Below are 8,172 nucleotides of genomic sequence, written 5' to 3'. Positions count from 1 at the left end.
AATTAATACATATCAAACCATTGTATGAAAACACATTAGCATGTAAACGCATATATCTAACCATTCCATGTAAACACATAAATACATCATTGTTATAGACATGTAAACATATTATTGTTATAGGCATGTAAACGCATAAAAACCATTGCATGTAAACACATAACTATATATCATACCATCACTATTATATCATTAGGGTAATGCATAAAAACACATATATCTATAGAAATATGAATAAACTAGAGGGTAGTGTATGTAACTTACTATTATATCATTCTAAATGATATTTTTCAAGCTATCCAACATCTTATCATTTCAAGAGCTAAATGATATCAACACATATTATCTTACTTGAAATCCAATGTAACTTATCAACGTATTGCCACCTTTCATGTTTAATTGTTGGCCTGTTGTATTCAATTTGATCGTTAACTTACTATTTTTACACCTAGCACGAATGACATTCTTCATAGCCTTCATTCTATGTAAAGTCTGTTTTTGACTTTGTGGGTCATATCATCACCACTATGAGAATCCATATTGATACTTTCATAGTGAATGGGTTATCTGAGTGATTGAGGTTTTTTTAAGTGAATGAGGTTTTCTGTGTGAACAAGTTAATTGAGAATGTAGAGGGAAGTGAATCAGGTTTTGTGTTTTAAGCAATCATAACATTCAATAGTGCTAATTATAGTAAGCACCGTTGATACTTGACATTCAACAACACTCACTAAATTGAGCGTTAATAAATGTGGTAGGTTTTGACATTCAACAATACTCACTGCAACAAGCGTTGTTGAATATATTTTCGCCTATTATATTTAACAACGTTCATTGAAGCAAACATTATTAAACGTAATAAGTGTATATATATTCAACAATACTTGTTTCATTGAGTACTATTGATTATTTTATTTGAATATAAAAGTTAGACATTCATGTAGATTCATAGTGAATTTATTAAATTGAATTTTAGACTAATTAATTTTATTGCTGTAAATATTTTGAAGTTAATATTAAAGATTCATATATATTTTTTGAGATTATAAAATGGATTGATTATTTAATTTAATTATAATACAAAAAAATGTTAATATTTATTTACTTTTTGCTTATAAAAAGTATGCAAAATGATGAAAAGACATGAGATTCAACAACGCTCACTACAAATAGCATTGTTGAATCTATGCAAATGAAAAATGTTCGCTTTACTGAGTGTTATCGAATCTTTGAAGCATACATTCGACAGCGCTCGTTGAACAAAACATTGTTGAATGTATATATATCTATCAAATTTAACAGCGCCTGCTTTAATGAGCGTTATTGATTCTCTTCCTTCTTACATTTAGTAGTGTTATACTAACAATCGTTATTGAATGACTATTGTTAAATACAAATTCTCAGGGACAAAACTAATAAAACGTTAAAATGCATTTTAGCGTCCTATATGACCACTTAAGTTATTACTTTTAAATAAAGGCAATTTAAATTTGGTTACTTTTTTTAGTAATTGTCCAAAATCTTCTTAATTTCTGAAATAGTTGATAAACACAATTTATATCCGCTAGGAAATGGTTGAACCTTTAGTCCCCTTTACTTATTAAGAGCTCGCAATTAAGTTTTTATTATCAACTACAATTAATTATGACAATGTATAAAGAGCTATCTTCAAATTTAATTATATTATGGAGTATAACATCAATAATGAAGCCTTTACCCATTATGTGAGATCAGTTATATGGATTGAATAATGCTATAATGCTATATCATGAATCATATTTGCTGACAAAACATAAATCTATATAAGTCTTTTTTAATCATTATTTCGTCTATGATTCTTCTAGGTATCTCTTTTCCTCTATGAAATGGACTAGTCTCTATTTGATCTACTCTTATTACGAGGACTTCTACCGATCTCCTCACATGTCCGAACGTCCTAATATGTGATTTTATCATATTTTCTAAAATAGGACATACTCAAACTTTCTCCCTAAATTATATTTTGTCTTGTATATTCATTCCTCCAATGCAACATTATGTTCTCTACTACATTGTGTGTATTCTAACATTGATATTTTGTTGTCCAATGTTCATCAAATATAATAATGTAGTTCTTATAGTCGTGCGGTAAAACATCCCTTTAAGCTTGAGTGGTACCAATTTATCACATATGACACATGAAACACTCAACCATTTCATCCAACTCACTTGAATCCTATGGTTCTCATCTCCATCAATTTCTCTATCGTCTTGTATGATTAACGAAATATACTTAAATCTAGTATTCATGGTATGATGTGATCCCCAATATTTACTTTTACAATAGAGTTTGTCCGCCTCTTGTTAAACTTGCACTCTGTATACTTTGTCTTATAGGAAATCTATGTGATTCTAAAGTTTGGTTCCTAATTTCTAGCTTCCCATTTAATTCCTCTCTCAAGTCTCCCACTAAGATAATATCATCTGCAAGACAATATATTTTATTATTTTTGGTTCACAAAATGCATCAACAATTCTAAATATATATTATTTAAATCGCTCTTATATTATTATCATAACGAACTAAAAATAATAAAAAGCTATTAACTTATATATTATTTGGACTTGTCTCCACAATATATCATATTTTGTTTAACTTAATTGTATTTATCACATTTTTTGTTTAAAAGATTACATTTAATTTTCATGCAATGGTAGTCAATGTAATGAAAGTATAAAAATTAAGAGAGTTTGTGTATGTGTAGAAAAGTGAGAGGTGGTTTGTGTAATTTCACTAAAACTCAGGAGGTGTCAGCGTAATTTACTCTAAGAAATATTATAATTTTAAGGTCACTTTATAACAACATGCAATTTTGTCTCGTCCAAAAACATTATATATATTTTTTCCAAAATAATTTATTTTGATAATATAGTTAAAAAACAAATCAACATAATAAAAATTTAATCACATTTGACTCCAAAAATAGTAGAAAATGAAATATTTTTGTTTTGAAAAATAATTTTAGATTTCCCACTCATATAAAATGTGGGTTATATTGCTTCATGGTTATTTATTGACTCATTCGTGGCTAGATTCCACCTCAAAATCAACATCCCTTACGGTTTTTATTTCCTTTAACAAATATGGATAAATTAGTGTCTAATGAGCATTTAATTGACACAATAATAATAGGATACTATTTCATATTAATTTCTGCCATCAATTTTCGTTTTTTTAATATAAAAGAGTTTTAAGTGACTAAATGAACACTTATTAACCTAATAATAGAGAGATTCATTTTTACAAAAGTGTAATTTCCCTTTGATTCATTTTTATTTAAATAAAAATACAAAACTCATTATAGTCATTTTTGTGACTATATAAAAGTCAAATAACTATTTGTAATTATGTGTGGGTAATGCAATAGTTTTGAGATTTTAATATTCTATAATTTATAAAAAAATGTTAGTGATTTTTTTAGATATTCCAAAAGCAATTTTACACACAATATACGAATTTTAAATAAAACCAATCAACTATACATTTGATTCTCAATGAAGAAAAAAATCATTGATTAAAGGACAGAGAAGTACAAAGAACAAGAAAAGGACAACACAAAAGTAGAAGTACTAGCAAAACTCTATTGAAAGCAAAAATGTCATGTTAATAATTTTATATACTCTATAATTAATTTCCTCTATTCCATTAATTTATTTTCAAATGGAACCTATTCCATTAATTTATTTTCTAACGTTCTTTCAAAAGTGAGAAGAAGGTTTATAATTAACATCATCGCTATTACTTTCATTAAATATAAATAACTCTATTTAAAATATTTATAAATCAATCAAAAGATAAAATCAAACCAATTAATCGATTTTCAACTCAGAACTACATAATCTTGATTATCTAATGCATATAAGTATGCGTAGGAGCAATATTAACTATAGTAAAACACAACAATAAAAATTAAATATTTGTCTTAACAATTTATTTTTTAATAAAATAAATCAAGGTTACATTTAATCTATGAAATTAGCTAGAGTATCATTTTATTAGAATTGGGCAGGGTGTTAATACATTTCCTGATCCGCAATCGACTTATGAGCTCAAAACTCTTACTAAAATACTATTTCATCCAAATTGAGCTTAAATTAGAGTTTTCTACATTTTAAGTGTAAAAAAAACATAGTGACAACTTTAAATCTTTCAGAGATATCGAAATCGAGTTCTACCTCCTCCTAAATCACGTAGCCGGTATTCAATATAAAGTCGGGAAACTAACACTTTCCAAACTAAAACCATAAATTATAACTTAACAAATTGCTATCAAGGCTCATATTTTTTATTACATTATGAAAACCTACACTGCTTAATATACAAGAACATTGTACTTCATATAAAAGTTTACACGAGTTAGTCTTTTATGAGAAGGTCTAAAAATGTTGGAAGGAACCATGGTTCGACCGGGTTGATCATTGATTATACTTGAAAACGATTATAGTTTATAGCCTTAATTGAATGAGCTTGGACTAGTTTGAACCGCAAAATCTTAGTACAACCGTGTTAAATTCGGTTAAAGCGCAATAACCTGGAAAGTAAAAATGACAGTGCACTTAAAATTTTCAAAAAAAGATAGAACACTACTCTAATATAATTATACATAATTATTCATTATATAGAATCACCAAATCCGATCGGACGACTTAACCGTTTAAACTTATTAAACCTAATATCACAATTCTTCTACTTTAATATCGGAATGATTTTCATAATATTTTTCTGAATAGAGGAACGGAGATTCCTTTTAGAACATCCCATAACATAGAGTTTAGATCTCTCTAGGATTAGAATATGAAAAAAATGATATTTTATTATTTTTTAAATTATCTTATTTAAAAATAATGTAAAATCAGGATTATTAAAAATTTATTATCATGTATCATCATCTCACTTCAATACTATATCCTCTAATACTTGATGGGTTGTTAACTTTTGGATTACATTATTTGTTGTATAGTATGTACAATTCTGGCGATTAATTATTTGTATATTAAGGAATATGAATTATTTCCTTCAATGGTGGTTCAAAATTGTGAACTAGGAGCTATAGAAACTATTAATAACAATTTGATTATAATAAGGGAAGTACATAAAAACATAATATAAAATGACTTATTTATTTTAATGATAAAAAAGGAAATGTCAAAGAAAATTATGTTAGGAATAACATTTTAAAATTAAATTAAGAAAATAAATTAGAAATTTGATTTCTTTTTTTATTTCAAAATTTCCCTTCAAGGAATAATATCAAGAAAAGTTCTTCAAAAAATCTATTATTGTCAATCCATGACAAAAAGATAAACATCAAATTTGTAAAATGTTTGATTATAAGTATACAAATATAGACTTAATTCCTCAAAACCACTTTTATCAAAATTTAGTTTTGAAAATGTACTCCAAACTCACTTATAATAAACAATTTTCCGATTAGTTGTTTACTTTCAGCCTAAATTAGAAGTTTTCTTTTGATACACCACAAATTATAATTTTAGTTTGAGTAAATTACATGACACCCCTGAGTTTTACTGAAATTATACAAATCATCCTCATTTTTTAAAATCTGCACAAATCACCACTAATTATATACATACATTATATTAACTACTCATGTAAGAAGGATCAGTATAATTTCTTAAACAAAAAATGGTTACTGATGTAATTTAATTAAACAAATATGGTTTATTGTGAAGCTAATTCCAAATAGTATAAAAGTTAATGTCTATTAATTATCTTTGGTTCGTTACAAACTACACCAATAATTCAAGGAGGTGTATAAATCACTCTTATAATATATTGTAACTAGCCAAAATAATGAAAAGACATTAACTCTGATACTATTTGGACTTATCTTCATAATATATCATATTTTATTTAACTGAATTACACTTATCATCATTTTTATTTAAGAAATTATACTTGTCTCTCTTACATGTGTAGTCAGTATAATGCATGCATATTCTTAGGGTGGTTTGTGTAGGTTTAAAAAAATGAAAGAACAATTTATGTAATTTTACTAAAACTCAGCGGATGTTAGTGTAATTTACTATTTTAGTTTTGATTAATGTACACCTTATATGTGAAGAGCAAATTTATTTGGTCCAAAATGAAGGAGCAAAAATAAATAAATAAAGAGTAAAAAAAAAACTAAATTTTCAAAATGTTTTTTTAATATAAATTAAATTGGAAATTTTAAGATACTAGCAATAACTTTCGTGGATACTGAATATTGTCCGTGTGTTTTTTAAATAAAAAGGAATAATTATCACTATTTTTTTCTTAAAAATAATAAAAAATCTAAGGATAGTCATCTTTTTGAATTGGAGGTAAGATGGATTAGTTAGTAGTTCCAAATTGGTATACTGATTATCAATAAGCTTACCATGTTCAACTATAATAGACGTGATCTCATGATCACACACGATTGGCAGGCCGCATCGCTCCTTGGTCAGTTCATAAACCCTGTTGGATGTCACATGTCATCAACTCATAGACATGTTGTATTACACTTATTTCCTCATCTCCTCACATTGTATAACAGAGTGCCATTTTTCAGCAAGTTTGTAAAAACTCAAAAAGTGGAACTTGAGCTCCGCCACACCTATTAAACCCCCCTTCTAGGTGTATTCTCCACTGATACCTAACAAGTGGTATCAGAGCTAGTATGACATGCTAGCTCAACTCTGGGTGATCCGAGAGGGACTACATATGGGCTCTAATAATCCATTTGGCGGTGATGGCGCATCCACTAACCGTCCTCCCGTATTCAGTGGCGAAGGTTATGCCTATTGGAAGGTTCGCATGAGAATTTATATCGAGGCAATGGACACAGACATTTGGGATTCTGTTGTCAATAGTCCATACATTCCACTTCATATGGTGGATGGCGAGTCTAAAGAAAAGCCTAAAGGCTTATGGACGGATATTGAGAAAAGAAAGGTCCAACATGACCTTAAGGCCAAGAACATTATTACTTCGGCCTTATCCTATGACAAATTCTTTAGAGTCTCGTAGAGCCTTAATGCAAAAGAAATGTGGATACTTTGAAAGTTACCCACGAAGGCACGAGTGAGGTTAAGCGCACTAGACTAAATGCGCTTACGCATGAGTATGAGTTATTTCCCATGCTTCCTAATGATTTTTTTTAAACAAAGGTGTGATTACACCCAATATATTGATAGAGGAAGAGATTTACATGTTATTGAAACGATAATTGGGCATGCCCAATCTGTTCCTATTATAATCACTAAGGATAAAGCTAGGAATTACATTCCAAACCGTGTAAGTTCTTGAAACAATGCCGAACGAAGCTAGTTTATCCGCACAATTGTTACATCCCTAAAGATATGAGTGATTTTGTAGTTCATTGTGTGCAATTTCTCCTTGCACTTTATCCAATCATTATGCAGACTCCAAGGGGGATTAGAATTACCATTAAAGATGTCCAAAAGCATGCTTGAATCAACCTCAATCCAAAGCTGCTTCCAACCTCTGTTATAAGCAGTTTTCACAGCATGCAAAGCTGCATGAAACTCAGCGAAGATAGCATTCTGAATGTTTAGATACTTAGAGAAAGCAGTGATAAACACTCCATTATGATCACAGAAAATTCCCCCTCCCCCTGAGTGCCCTGGAGAACCATGAGCCGCTCCATCCGTGTTTACTTTGATCCAACCCTTTTCTGGAGGAAGCCAAGTTACTTCCGTGATCCTAGGAGCAACATTAAGGTTAGCACTCATGTTAAAGCTTCTAAGGATCAAGAGATCCTCAACATTAGGAGAGGCAGAGGCAGAGGAGGAATTTCCAGCTAAAGAAGTATCCCCCTTGATCCTTCTGATTGCCTGAGGGACAGTGATAAGAATTCCCTCAAATCTTTTCTGGTTTCTGCAACACCATATTGTGCTTAAGGTGTTTATCACACAAGCTATGAGAACCTGTTTTACCTGATTATTGAGCATTTTAGCACAGTCATCCAAAATTCTTTTGATAGAGGAGATGTCCAGGTTGATTGAGAAAACATGAGTGATCCAATCCCAGAGATTAGAAGCAAACGTGCAATGCAGGAATAGGTGATCCTCCTCCTCACTGTGAGAGTGGCATAAATTGCAGACGGAAACTATTTCACAACCTCT

The sequence above is a fragment of the Lupinus angustifolius genome, chromosome LG04, assembly GCF_001865875.1.
Source record: "Lupinus angustifolius cultivar Tanjil chromosome LG04, LupAngTanjil_v1.0, whole genome shotgun sequence".
NCBI classification, from domain to species: domain Eukaryota; kingdom Viridiplantae; phylum Streptophyta; class Magnoliopsida; order Fabales; family Fabaceae; genus Lupinus; species Lupinus angustifolius.
This window is presented reverse-complemented; position numbering follows the sequence as displayed.